Source organism: Miniopterus natalensis, chromosome X, assembly GCF_054644295.1.
Source record: "Miniopterus natalensis isolate mMinNat1 chromosome X, mMinNat1.hap1, whole genome shotgun sequence".
Taxonomy (NCBI): Eukaryota; Metazoa; Chordata; class Mammalia; order Chiroptera; family Miniopteridae; genus Miniopterus; species Miniopterus natalensis.
Window position 1 is genome coordinate 12,255,440 of NC_142103.1, and position 15,878 is coordinate 12,271,317.

The window sequence follows — 15,878 nt, forward strand, 5'->3', positions numbered from 1 at the left end:
TTACCACATATAGATTACAGGTAAGTAGGGTATAAAAGTTTGAGAAATGGGTATTGGGATTAACTGACCTACAGTTTCTGCCACAGAGGTAAAACTTTTAATGGAGGTCTACATTGCTAAGAGGAGCTAGGTTCTCTCTATTGGACCTGCTCTTCCAGTGTGGTTGATACTATGGATAACAGCAACTATGTTCTCTCATTAAATGGTTTTTAGATACACTCTAAGATAAATATTGTATTAGATAGAACATTTGCTTCGTTTAATGGGGAGTTTAATTTTGTTCTTATGTTTAAAATGGGTTTCAACAAACAACATGAAACACTTTAAATATATTTATTTGTTTTTTGAATAAAGTATCATGTTGGTGACTTAATATCTTCCTTAGAAACATTACTATGTTATTTTTATCTCAATTATCATTGATAAATCAGATGGAACCTGTGAATAAGACAGATTATGGAAGTTTTAGTAAGAAAAGTTTCAGTAAGAAAAGTTTTAGTAAATTCTTAATAAAACATATGCAAATAGATTTTAAGTAAGAATATGCCATTGCTCAAAGAAATTTAACTCATCACTAAGGTTCCTTTTGCTTACAAATCTAGCTCTGTATTAGAATCCCCTGAGATGATTTTCAAAACAAAATTCATAGCTTTATTTTAGTCAGGCTGAATCAAAATCTCAGGGTTGGTGGGGGAGGGAGTGTCAATATATCTCTACTGTCAACAAGTCACCAGATGGTTCTTATGCATTGGTTTTCAGGCTAACATTTAATAAGCAGTATACAACCTAATGTTACACATCTTTTAAAAATATTGCCCCTATTATTTTTAATACAGTAAACTGCAAAAAAAAGTGTAATGAGCAATTACTAATAAGATAGAGTGCAAGTGAACCTCATCAATAAAGTTGATTTGAAATAAAGCAAACAATTTTATTCTGGGAAATTGGGAGCTCTAAATATTTCAAGATATATGACCTAATATACACTTATAATTCTTAAGAGGAAAAATATTAAAAGAAACAGAATTGTACTTAAAGAAATTAAAAGTCTAGAAAGCTTTGATTTCCAGTTCATTGAAATTCAATTAGGCCACTTATCTGAAAAGAAATTTCAGTTCAAGATCCTCGAAAAGTTCAAGTTCTCCTTGAGATTCAGTGCTACACAGCCACTGTTCATCAGACAGATGAGCTCGCTGATGGGTTAATTAATCACATCAGCCCAACTAGAAGGCAGCAGTTTCAAATTACTCAATGGAGTGTTGTCTCACTGCCAATGATTTCTTATTCTATAACTTGATGGAAGATAGTTTAACATTAATGAACAAGTGGCCTCCAAAACTTGGTTAAGTGCTCTCTTAGAGACCAAAAGGATTACATTTCATTTCCAAATATCTCAGTAACCCTTAAAAAGATGGCAAGAAATTCAGAAATACGTTAGCAATGAGAAAATACATAGTAATAATTTAAAAAATAGGATGCATTTTTAGTTCTCCAGACTAAAATAATGATAATGATAATAATTTCAAAATGATAAAACCTATTCTAAATATTTAATTATTTTCAGTGTCTTCTCCTGGTACATATACTGTTTTTCTTATATAGATAACTTTATCTTTTACTTCAACATTTCTATAACATTCCTTGTTATTCTACTTAATGCAATATAGAGTGTTCCTAACATTTTCATAGAGATCAGTTTACTTTGTACTTTCTGGTACAGTTTCAATGTGTTTTTGTTCCTATTAAAAACAAATGTGAAAATAAACATTCAGTATTTAATAAACTGGCATATTGATTAGGCCAGCCTTTGTCTGTTCACCTTGCCAAGTATAAATGGTAACTACAAGGTATCAAATATATTGCTATTTCAAATGATAGGCTATTAGCATTGACGATATTGATAGTAATGTTTAAAACTTGCCCAGAAGGGTAGTGGACTAATATATTTGTTACTTATTAACCAGTTTTTATGTCCTATGCTCCCTATCAGATGTATAAAGTTTAATTTTAATTTTTTACTCAATAAGTCTCCTTAGTAATAGGTAAATAGAAAAAAAATAAGAAGCCAACACTCTACCAAAGCATCTTTTGCAAATATCTGTATGCACATTATATATTGTTATAGAAGTTTTTTTAAAGTTCTAATACTTATATAGTAAAACAATAATAGTAATAATAATAATAAGCATGGTAAAAAATGTTAATACTTAGAAAATGTTTTCTATATACCATTGTGTTATGTCAAATTGCCACATGGATTTAGACACACCTAGTTTTAGTCTGTTTTTTGTTTTTCTGTTTTAAAATATATCTTTATTGATTTCAGGGAGAGGAAGGGAGAGGGAGAGAGATAGAAACACCAATGATGAGAGAGTCATTGATGGGCTGCCTCCTGCATGCCCCCAACTGGGGATTGAGCCCACAACCTGGGCATGTGCCCTGACCAGGAATTGAACTGCAATCTCTTGGATCCTAGGTTGATGGTCAACCGTTGAGCCATGCCCAGGTGGGCTGCACACTGAATTTTGAATCTGTATCAATTTAGTGAACATAACTCACCCCATCTGTTGTCTCACTAAGAACCTACCTCAATCAACTCACCAACAGCCATAAGCCCTTTCAGTGACTGAGCCTAAGAGGTAGCTAGCAGGTGAAGGCAGGCAGGGGTGGATCACAAGGTGACTAGAGCTTTTTGCTAACCATCTCCATGGCTCAGGGCTTGTGGAAGCTGGCCTTAGTGCACAGCTTGGCCCTTCCCAAGCACAGTAGAGGCAGCCACAAACTGTGGATTGCTTTGTAGCTCCAAGCAGGTCTTCCAGGGGCAGTCACAAGCAGAATCTGGCATTGACCTGAATTGAGTCCCTGCCAATAAGCCATAGAATCAACATGCCCAATGGCAAGCCTCACACAATTTCAGAGCAGGATCCAATCAGTTCCACAAACAACACACCAAAAGAAAGATCTTGGCTTGGCTGGCATGGCTTAGTGGTTGAGGAAGTCACACTTCAATTCCCAGTCAGGGCACATGCCTGGGCTGCGGGTTCAATCCCCAGTGGGGGACATGCGGGAGGCAGCCGATCAATGACTCTCTCATCATTGATGTTTTTCTCTCTCTCCTTTCCTCACTCTGAAAACAATGAAAAAACACATTAAAAAAAAAAAAAAAAGAAAGAAAGATCTTGGCAGGCACCAGACCCTATTGTGGTGAATCCACTCTATATGGTCAACACCTGCACAACAGCTGGTCCGCTGTGGTCAAGGTAAATCTTCATAGTGAGCCAGCCTAAGGGTCAATCCCAAGCATGAATGGGTCAATCGCAATAAAGACTCAGTTACAACAGGAAGGCTCACATAACCCACATAAAAAACATTCTTGGAGCATACAACTCAGATGATCAAGGAGGCTGCACCAATGGGTCCCACAGGACATTTATTGCATAAAGCTACCATACCAAGACAAGAAGGTATAGCAAATCTACCCAATACACAGAAACAAAAACACAAAGCCAGCCAAAATGGAGAGAAAAAGAAACATGCCCTTAATGAAAGAACAAGTGAAATTGCCAGAAGAACTAAATAAAATGGAGACAAGCAATATACCAGATATAAAGTTCAAAATAATGGTTATAAGGAGGCTCAAAGAACTTAGAGGAAAAATTGATGAACAAAGTGAGAATTTAAACAAAGGCATAGTAAGCATAAAAACAAGTCACAGATGTTTGCTGTGTCAGCTGCAGGAGCAGTGGCAGCACTGAAAGCCAAAGGAGAGGCAGGGTAGGAGCGCTGAGCTTACCATGCCCTGATGCCCGGCCCTGGGGGTGAGGAATCATGCCAAAGAGCTGGAAACTTTCCCAGCAGTCCTGACCTCTAACTGAAGAGAAAATTGAGAAAGGAGTCCTCCCCCCCCCTTTTCCCAGTGAACAAGAGAAGTTACCAAAAATAACTTGCATGATGTGGTCAAGGCTGAGCCTTAAAGTAAGCCAGCTTAGAGGAGATCCCACCACTAATGGGTCAACAACAATCCAGACCAATTACAACAGGAGAGCCCAGATAACCCACAAAAGAGTCACTATGAGAGCAGACATCTCAGGAGTTCAAGGAGACTGTACCACTGGGTCCCAAAGGACATTTGCTACAAAAGGCCACCTCACGAAAACTTGGAGTCACAGCAGTTCTATCTAATACATAGAAACAAACACAAAGAGACAACTAAAATGTTGAGACAAAAAACAACAACCACCAAATGAAAGAAAAGAAGGAGTCTCCAGAAGAAGAGCTAAATGAGATGGAGGTAAGCAATTTATCATACACAAGTGTCAGAGTAATGGTTATAAGGATGCTCAAGAAACTTAGTGAAAACTATAAAAAATTTAGTGGAAACTATATTAACATGATAAAGGACATAGAAACCATGAATAAGAACCAGTTGGAAATGTAAAATACAATATCTGACATCAAGAATACACTGGAAGGAATTAAAAGCAGGCTGGATGAAGCAGAAGATTGAATCAGTGATTTGGAAAACAAACAAACAAAGCATGAGGAGAGTTTAAGGGAACTTTGGGACAGCATGAAATGGAACAGCGTTCACATCATATGGGTACCAGGGTGAGAAAAAAGAGAGCAAGGGATAGAGAATCTGTTTAAAGAAACAATGACTAAAAACTTCTTTAATCTGGTGAAGGAAATAGACACACAAGTCCAGGAAGCACAGAGTCCCAAACAAGATGAACCCAAAAAGACCCACACCAACACAAATCATAATTTAAATGGCAAAGGTTAAAGTCAAAGACAGAATTTTGAAAGCAGCAGCAGGACAGTTAGTTACCTACAAAAAAGCTCCCATTAGACAATAAACTGATTTCTCAACAGAAACATTTCAGGGCAGAAGGGATTGGCATGAAATAGTCAAAGTGATGAAGAGCAATGAACTACAACCAAGACTATTTTATCCACCAAGGCTATCACCTCACACCTGTCAGGATGGCCATTATCCATAAATCCACAAACAAGCAGTGGCAAGGATGTGAAAAAAAGGGAACTCTCTGTACTGTGGGTTGGAATGTAGATTGGTGCAGCCACTGTGGAAAGCACTATGGAGTTTCCTTAAAAAATTAAAAGTGGATCTGCTTTTAATGACCCAGCATTTCCACTTCTGGGTACATATTAGAAAAATCCCAAAACAATAATTTGAAAGAATATATGTGCCCCTATGTTCATTGCAGTGTTATTTAGAATAGCCAAGATTTGGAAGCAACCCAAGTGCCCATCAATAGATGCAGTAGATGAGTGGATAAAAAAGCTGTGATACATTTGCACAATGGAATACTACTCAGCTGTAACAAAGAAGGAACTTTTACCCTTTGCAACAACATGGAGGGAACTGGAGAGCATTGTGCTAAGTGAAAAAAGTCAGTCAGAGAAGCATAAGTACAATATGATTTCACTCATATGTGGAATCTAATGAACAAAATAAACTAAAAAAATAGAAATAGACTCATAGATAGAGAACAGACTAACAACTGTCAGAGGGGAGAGGGTGTTGTGGGCTGGGTGAAAAAGATGAAGGGATTAAGGAAACAAAACTCATAGACACAGACCACAGTATTGTGATTACCAGAGGGAAAGGAGGAGGGGAGGTAGAAGAGGGTATAGGGGAATAAATGGTGGTGGAAGGAAACTTGACTTGGAGTGGTCAACACACAGTACAATATACAGATGATGTGTTATAGAATTGTACACTTGAAACCTATATAATTTTATCAAACAATGCCACTGCAATAAATTCAGTAAAAAATTAAAAAGTTCTACATATATACACTGGAATTTTACTCAGTCATAAAAACGAATTAAATCTTACCATGTGTGACAGCATGAATGGACCTAGAGGGCATTATGCTAAGTGAAATAAGTCAGTCAGAGAAAGAGAAATACCATATAATTTTACTTATATGTGGAATCTAAAGAACAGTGTAAATGAATGAACAAAACAGAAACAGACTCATAGATAAACAGAACAGACTGATGGTTGTAAGAGCAGGGGGGCATTGGGGGACTGGGTGGAAAAGGTAAAGGGACTGAGAAATACAGGTTGGTAGTTATAGAATAGTCATGGGAATGTAAATTATAGCACAGGAAATATAGTCAGTAATATTGTAATAACTATGTATGGTCCCTGGTGGGTACTGGAAATATCAGGGGGAACAATTTGTAAAGTATATTATTGTCTAACCATTATGCTGTACACCTGAAGCTAATACAAAATAATTTTGAATATAAACTATAATTGAAATTTTTTAAAAAAGAAATGAATAAATAATTAAATAAGAAGCCAATGAGTCCGGAGCCATAGGGCTACATATAGACACCCAAATATAGCTTTGCCGTGTCTCTGTTTTCTAATCATTATTTTATTTTCTAATTTATTTATTTTCAATTCAGGTGCTAACTTCATTGACTTTTGCTTTATTGTACCAGCCTTCTATACCATATTTTTAATGTTTTAATATTTATTTTATTTAATCTATGAAATAACATAAACTCTCTTGTTTTTGGACATTTTCAACATGCTTTTCCCACTCATAATTTATTTTATTGACAAAAGGATTATAAATATATTCAAATTAAGCACATACTCTATTAATGAATAGAGAAAACAATAACACAAATAAACCTTTTTATTTTGTGTGTGTGTGTTTTGATGCTTGTTGAAGGATGTCATCAAGAGGACATGACCGCCTGGCCGTGGCTCAGCGGTTGAGCGTCGGCCTAGGATCCAGGTGATCGGCGTTGGATTCCTGGTCAGGGCACATGCCCGGGTTGCGGGCTCGATCAATGACTCTCTCATCATTGATGTTTCTATCTGTCTCTCTCCCTCTCCTTTCCTCTCTCTGAAATCAATAAAGATATATTAAAAAAAAAAAAAAGAGGACATGACCACTGGTTGACCCATACGGTTGACTCGGGCATTGAGAGGCTCTTCACCACACTCCCTGCATTTGGAGTGCACACTCCGCCCCATTCTCATAGCTGGAGCTGTTTCAAGGGCGCAGCCTTGAGAGAGGAAGGTGTTGTTGAGACCATCTGAACAGTGTACATGACTGAAACCAGTCAAGGCCCCTACATAAACAAGGTTCTGACTTGTGAGTGCGGAAATTTACTCAACTTGTGGCCACCCAAGACGAGCCTCATATGTACGTCTTCTTGATTATTAAAACTGCCACTTTCCAACCTGGAGTGGTCTGCCTCTTTTTTCGGTCTCTTTTTTTCCTTCAGGACAGGGTCTAATTCTGAATTTCACTGGGGAAGTCCAGAGGGTGAGAACCAACAATGCAATAGTTTGTTATTATTTTTAAGAGAGATTGGAAAATAATCTTTCAAAGAATATTAAATATTAGGTTGTAATTGGTATAATGGAGGAAAGTTTTTGCTTAGAAATCCAAAGCCCTTAAGAGTCCAACATTTTTTTTATAATAGAAATTTTATATGTGTCACCCTTTTGAAAAAAAGAGACTGAGAAGGAACTGATGAATCTGGGTGGAAAGATGGCATGAAGGACAGACCAATGTCAAAGCTAGAAGAGAAATCAGAGTTGAATTCAATGTATTCTTATCATTTAGTTCAGATTATTGAAATTACATGTTTTCTTTCTGTCTTGAAAGAATTAATACTAAATGAAAAATAACGTAAAGACTAAGGTTAAAAACAAAAACACTTTTTAAAAGCCATTCTAGATAGCTAGTGGGAATTGTAATTTATCATAAGTTATTTTGGGTATAACAATGACATGATATTATACAAAGGATAAAACCATATGTTGATAGATTATAAATAGAATCAATGTTTACCTTAGTAGATACAAATCTAAAGTTAATATTATTTCTGCCCTAAGCTAAGAAGCATGGTGTGAAGATTCATATCAAATGTTGTTTATTTCTTAAAGAGTTGATAGTAATAACCACCTGGAACCTTATGAGGTCTGATTTCTTTTATAGAACATAGTTTTTTCCCCCATTCATTTTTTTTTTTCTGTCTCCTGGCTTAAATTAAAAAAATAAGTCATTAAAAAAGGGGGTGTCTGGGGAACCCTGGCATGTGCAGGCAACTTGCAAAAATTAATTTAAACCTAATTGGACTTCTGAGCCATCACAGTATCCCTTTTAAAAAGTTTTCGGGGAAAGAAGCTCAATTCCATGGGTTTGCTATATAAACAAACTCAATAAAGGGAATAAAGTGTCTGGAGGGAAAAATTAAATGAAAGGAGAATAAACCTATCAAAATAAATTTCTTTTCTTTAAATTGACATGGAAATGTTGTTTCTTCTTCTGCTCTAAACCACAAGGATCAAGCACTGAGATCAATGTCTATTTATTGGAAGATTAAGGGTTTGGGGCTTAGGGTGTCTTGAGAGTTTGTCTGGTCGATCCCTTGCCTTCAGGTGAGACTATCTCTAAACTATTTTAGACAAGTGCTTATTGTAATTTTAATGATTTATAACGAAAGTGATCCCATGACCTTCCTTCATTTCTTTCTTAGTTGAAAAACTCTTATTATTTAGATCTTTATTTAAGTTAAACATTAATCTGAGAGCTTCAGCCCAGATAAGTCAGAATACCTAGACTAGTGCCTGTCATAGTGCAGCTACTTAGGAAGAGTTAAATAATTAAAGTGGGTGAGCCCGGCCAGGCATGGTTCAGCGGTTGAGTGTTGACCTAGGAGCCAGGCGATGGGGGTTCGATTCCTGGTCAGAGCACATGCCTGGGTTGTGGGCTCGATCCCCAGTTGGGGACGTGCAGGAGGCAGCTGATCAATGACTCTCATTATTGATGTTTCTATCTCTCTCTCTCCCTCTCCTTTCCTCTCTCTGAAATCAATAAAGATAGATTTAAAAAAAAAAAAGTGGATGAGTGGCCCTGTGTCTCTTTGTCGTAGTTTCCCAGTCTTTTAGCCCTCTGTTTTCAAAGTGTGAAAGAATAATAGAAATTCAGATTTGAAGAAATCTTTAAAACATCCCCACAATTCTCAATTTGGAGTTCTCAGACTGAACTACAAACTTTATTTATTCATTATTTATTTATTTATGTTTTATTTTATTTTTTAAGTTTCTTTATCTTTATTGTTTAAGATATTAGAGATGTCCCCTTTTTATCCCCATTGAATTGATCCCCTCCACCCCACATCCATCTCACCCCCAGGCTTTCCCCATACCAATGTCTGTGTCCATGGGTTATGCTTATAAACATAGAAGTTCTTTGATTAATCTCTCCACACCCACTCCCCAGGTTTCCTCTGAGATCCCTCAGTCTGCTCCATGCTTCTATGTCTCTGGATGCATTCTGTTCATCAGTTTATTATATTCCACATATAAGTGAGATCATGTGGTATTTGTCTTTCTCTGACTGGTTTATTTCACTTAGCATAATACTTTCTAGTTCCCTCCATGCTGTGCCAAAGGATAAAAGATCCTTCTTTTTTACAGCTGCATAGTATTCCATGGTGTGACTGTCCCACAGCTTTTTTATCCACTCATCTACTGATGGGCACTTGGGCTGCTTCCACATCTTAGCTATTGTAAATTGCGCTGCTGTGAACATAGGGGTGCATAAGTTCTTTGTGATTGGTGTTTGGGGTTCCTTAGGTAGGCTTGTAGTGCTATGAACTTCCCTCTCAGGACTGCTTTCATTCTGTCCCATAGATTTGGAGTTGTTGTGTGTTCATTTTCATTTGTTTCCAGGAAGTTTTTGATTTCTTTCTTGATCTCTTTGGTAACCCATTCATTGTTTAAAAACATGCTCTTCAGCCTCCATGGGTTTAAATATTTTTTAGTGTTTTTATTGTAGTTGATTTCTAATTTCATGCCACTGTGGTCCGAGAAGATGCTTGATATGATTTCAATTCTTCTTGAACTTGTAGAGATTTGTTTTGTGTTCTAACATGTGGTCTATCTTTGAGAATGTCCTGTGTGCACTTGAGAAGAATGTATATTCTGGAGCTTTGGGGTAGAATGTTCTGTAAATGTCAATTAAATCCATCTGATCTAGTATGTCATTTAGGGTCACTGTTTCCTTGTTGATTTTTTTTTCTGGAAGACCTATCCAGTGAACTCAGTGGGGTGTTAAATTCCCCTAGTATGGCTGTATTGCTGTCCATCTTTCCCTTAAAGTTCTCTAGAACTTTTTAAAATAAATTTAGGTGCTCCTATATTGGGTGCATATTTACTTATCAGGGTTACATCCTCTTGTTGGATTGATCCCTTTAGTATTATGTAGTGACCTTTCTTGTCTCTTGTTATGGTCTTCACTTTGAAGTCTATTTTGTCTGATATGAGTATTGCTACCCCAACTTTTTTTTTTCATTTCCATTTGCATGGAAAATTTTTTTCCATCCCTTCACTCTCATCTTGTGTGAGTCTTTTTTTCTGAGGTGGGTCTCTTGTAGACAGCATATATTTGGGTCATATTTTCTTATCCATTCAGCCATGCTGTATCTTTTCATTGGGGTATTTAATCCATTTACATTTAAGGTTATTATTGAAAGATACTTATCTACTGCCATTTTGTTTCTTTATGCCTATGTTTCTCATTCTCTTTATTCCTACTTATAATTATAGCAGTCCCTTTAACATTTCCTGCAATGCTGGCTTTGTAGTGATAAAGTCCTTTAGCTTTTTTTTTTTCGTCTGGGGAGCTCTTTATTTCACCATCTATCTTGATTTGATAATCTTTCTGGATAGAGTAGCCTTGGTTTCAGATCCTTGTTTTGCATTACCTTCAGTACTTCATTCCATTCCCTTCTGGCCTGTAGAGTTTCTGATGAGAAATCAGATGGCAGCCTTATGGGGGCTCTTTTGTAGGTAACAGATTGCTTTCCTCTAGCTTTCTTTAAGATTCTCTCTTTGTCTTGAATTCTTGGCATTTTAATTATGATGTGTCTGGGTGTGGGCCTCTTTGGATTCTTCTTGCTTGGGACTCTCTGCACCTCCTGAACTTGTGTGATTTACTCCTTGACCAGCTTAGGGAAGTTTTCTGCCATTATTTCATCAAACAGGTTCTCTAACCCCTGCTTACTTTCGACCTCCTCTGGCCCTCCTATAATACAAGTACTGTTACATTTCATGCTGTCCCACAGCTCCCTTAGACTGTGTTTTAATTGTTTTCTGTTTTTGGGTTTCTGATTGAGTGATTTTTTTCTACTCTGTCTTCTAATTTACTGATCTGATCCTCAGCTTTCTTTAATTTGCTGTTTATTCCTTCCAATGTATTCTTTATTTCTGCTATGTCATTCTTAATTTCCTTCATAGTTTCCATATCTTTCTTCATGCTGTTGAGCATCCTTACAATCAGCATTTTGAACTCTATATCTGATAGATTGTTTATCTCCATTTCATTTAACTCTTTTTCTGGAGACTTCTCTTGTTCTTTCATTTGGGCCTTGTTTTTTGGTTTCCCCATTTGGGCTGTATGTTTGGGTTTGTTTCTATGTATTAGGTAGATCTGCTAGGACTCTCAGTGTTTTTGGAGGGTCTCTGGTACAGGCCAATGTCAGACGCAGTTTGTGACTGGCCCTGAGTACACTGTTTGGAGCTATCAATAACCCTAGGCCTGAGGTCTCCACTGCTGGGCTGGGTGCATTTGGACAGGACCAAGATGCACATCAAAGTCTGCGTTTCTAAGGCCCAGGTCCCAAAGCAGATCAGGCAAAGACTCAAAGCACCCTGAGGTCTGCCTCTGCCTGCAGACTGATTAATCTGATTCTCTTAATGAGCCTCACACTGTAGAAGCTCCACAGGGTGGGTGGCTGGTTGTTATCAGTCTCTTAACAAGCTTCAAGCTGTAGAACCTCCTCTGGGCAGGGTGAGAGGCTTTCCAGCAGGGTGGGGCAATTGCTTCCTCCCTCAGGCAAAAGCTGAAAATTCACCTTCTGAGAAAGAAGTCCTCCACAGTCTGGGGGAATGACTCGGCACAGGAATCCAGATGGGCGTCCCCTGACCTCACCCTCCAGAGCCCACAGCCCCTGACTGTCCTCACACAGCTCCAGTCCACTCCACTCCCTCTCCGCTGGAGCCCAAGGTGAGTGGCTGCACAGGAAACTTTGTGCTTTGACTCTGTAAGAGGGTGCCTGCATTTCCAGCCACCTCTCCCTGGCAGACAGAAACCCGGCTGCTTTTCACAGCCAGATGTTATGTGGGCACCCTTCTCAGTTCTTGTGCTCTGGGCTGGGGAGCCCCACCTGGAGTTTAGGCCCCAGAATCCTCATTGGGAACCCCCACAGCTGAGATCTCCCTCGGGAACTTCAGCTGCTGCCTGTGGGAGCCCAGCCAGCCCTCTCGCCTCCGCACTTCCTCCCAGCCTCTGTGCGGTCTCCCCTTTTCCTCCTTGGTTATGGGGGTGCTCTCCAGCTCGTCTTCAGTTGGCTTTCAGGATGGTTTTCCTATGTTTTTGTTGTAAACCCAGATTGGTTCCGGGAGTGTCAGTGTAGCTTCCACTCAGTCTGTACTATCTTGGATCTCCTGAACTACATTAAATACTACACTAAATGACAACAGCAGTGGCTGCAGTAGTAGCAAAAATGTAACATATTGTGGAAAGCGTGATAGGACAAGGAAAATTTATGGAAAGAAAAAAATACCCTAGATGAAGGTGATATGGGAATGTCCGTTACAAATGTAAATATCATTTACAAAGGGTAACTTCTACTTGGTTCTCAGAGCTTCTCCCAGGTCTGTTGTTCCTTAAAATTAAGCAGTCATAAATACTCAATATCCCAAAGAGGCATATTTGGGGGTAGCAAACTCTGCTCATCTGTATTGAAATTGCCAAGAACAAGAGGAGTGTTAGAGAACATGTCAGTAAGCCAGGAGCTAAACCCTTCGAGACAACACATGGAAAGGGGGAGCAGTGGCAAGCGATTCAGTTCTCTGTAGCTGACAAGGACATGAGATTCAACAGTTGAGTTCTTTTAGGAATGAGGAGAGAAGAATGGTCTGAAAGTAGCAATGAAGAGTAAGTGTGACATTTACTTCACTCTGCAGCTTCAATAATATTAGTGATGTTGGCGAAGGGTAGAAGGGGAAGCCACTACTTGAAAGGGCTGCAATAGAGGCACAGTCCTCAAAGGGGAGTCAGGATTAAATCCCAGAAAAAAAGGAGAGGTTGGTGAGGGTTTCTGAACCTCAGCACTGTTGGCATTTTGTACTATATACTTATTTTTCTTGTGGGGAGGTCTTCCCTGTGCATTGCAGGATGTTTGGCAACATCACTGACCTCTATCAAATAAATGGTTGTAGCTATACCTCTGCAATCCTCCTCTTGTGACATCCAAAGATAAGGTGGATCATGGAAAAGTTGAGGATATTGGGGATTTTTCCCCAGAATTCATCTACTTTAGTTCTCACAGTGTTGCCTGACCGCTTCCCCACTGGGGGCTGGCCCTACCCCAGCATGGTCCGGGACCTTCTGTGTGTCAGGTAACCTCCAGGTCCTTGACTTGTCCCAGAAAAATTGCAAATCGGAGTGAGAACAAAGCAAATTTTATTGAGGTAAAGAAGCTGAAAGAGGCCAGGGTGTAGACGCCGCTGTGAAAGAAGTGGAAGTTAGCGTTGGAGTGGATGGGGCACAGGTGAACTTGGGGGCGAATTGCACATGTGGTCAGTTAGTTCTTGGGATTTTGTGGATTTCCAGGTTTTGAATTTTGTGGTGCCAAATTCTGTCTCCGCCTCCTGGTTGAGAGGGGGCCATGTTCCTAACTTGGTCTGTTCCAGAAGTGTCATAGTATCTGTCCCCCTCTGTGCCCCCCTTCTACTTGTGCTGTCAGTTTTCATTAGAGATGGTATAAGGAGCTTTTGGGCCGGTCTCTGGTCAGTTTTTCCTCCGTCTTGGAATGATCTGTTTCTAGCCAGTCCTAGTTGTTGACCTCTACGACTGCTTACAGTGGTCTGTAGGCACTACATGAGTTGACCCTGCTGAACTCTCCAACACAACTGAGACCACTCTCCTCTCCTTGGGCCAGACACTCCAAACATAATCTGTATTTTCTTCAAACAACTAAGCTCCCAATCATCTCGCCTTAGTGCTAATGCAGTCTGTTTTCTCTGTCAGGAATGCTCTTCCTTCACAGTGGCTCCTCATTATTAAGATCATAGTCAAGTATCAGCACCTCAGAGAGTCCTTCCCTCCCCACTGAGTGTAAATTAGCCACCACCACAACCTGAGAAAGCGACTGCCAGTCACTATCACATCACCCTGTTTCAGTTCCTTTATTACACTTGCCACTACCTGAAGGTGTATTATTGGTTCACTTATGTATTTACTTGTATAAAATGTGCAAACTGTGAGGTCAGCAAACTTATCTACCTTGTTTACCAGTATATTCCCAACATGTGGCTCACAGTAGGTCTTAGTAAATACTTGATGAATGAATGAATGAATGAATGAATGAATGAATGAATGAAGGCATTTGTAAAGTGGAGCTTGTAATGTTTCCCCCATCTCTTCCCTGCTCAATTCACACTGTAACTTAAGTTTGGTTTAATTTTCAGCTTTAATCCCACTATTCACTTACACACAGAAATCCATCTTTGGGGGTAATTCCAAATGTAATTTTGTGAAACATTGTGCTAAGTCAAGACAAAAAAGGATTCTAATTTTAATCCACTTTGAAATCATTCTGTTTACCTGTTGCCTAAAGAGGATCAAGGAGATTAATTGGCTCTGAACAACCACAAAACTAATTTAGAGGTGATGGGAAAAATGTGATCTAGCCTTTTATAATGATACTTTTAAGACGTCTTCTATTATACACAAATTTGGCTAACGTGGCAATGTCTAGTTTGGCACTGTGAGAATAACATGGAATTTGAGCATTGCTTCCCTTAAGCACTTTTTAATTTATTACTTAATCTGAACGGATTGGAGTGGCTTTTATATGATGTTGAATTTTATTTCCTTATTTACATATAAGAGTTGTGGCATACATAGCAATTAAACTTAATCTGTTCTCTGTTCTCATCTCATTAAGTGATGCTTTCCAGCCCTAAATCAAATTATTGTTGAAAGATATCAGGCAGGTCGAGTTTTAGTAACAGCAGGTCAGGCAAGCTTCCCCTCTCCCTTACTACCCCCTCCAATTCTAGAAACAAAGCCAATAAGTTTTCTTGATTTTACGAATTATTTTCAGAGGGAACCACTGTTTCAGGCTCATTTGAGTGCAAATATTATGCTAATATATGTAGTAGGCCCAGTTATAACTGTTAATTTTGTAGTCCACAAGCTTGCTGAAAAAAAATAAGCTCTCTAGAGATCTTTTCTGCCAGGTATCCAAATATTAGGATTATCCATGGCTATTATAAGTCTTTGGGTTTTCCAACAGCAAATGTCATATTCGTAATCATTATGTTTGAGAAAAGCAGGCTTTTTGTTTTTTTCTTATATCTAGTCTTTTGATCCAGGTCTATGGTCCAATGACATAAACAGGATTTGTCTATGAAAGCTAACCTTGATTTGACAAATCCCACTCTACAGCTAGTTCTGAGTTAAATTTAATCAAAGGACTTCATGAAAGTAACTGAAACCATTAACCAGAGTCCCATTGTACAGCATAAGTGCCTATTTTTATATTTAATTGTCCCTGGATTCCACAACTGGTATTAGTATCTTTTTTACTGCAAGCAAATGTCAAAATGATACTCACTTTTCAGTATTTGGCACAGAGTCCAATGAGAAGGCACAGACAGAACCAAGAAATCATCTTTTTATTGAATAAACAGATACTTATCTCCTACTGTGTACAAAAAACTCTGCTCTATACTGGAGGTGCAGTGATGGACAAGACAGACATACTCCATGCACTTACAGTTCTTTCAAAGCCACTTTTATAAGAGA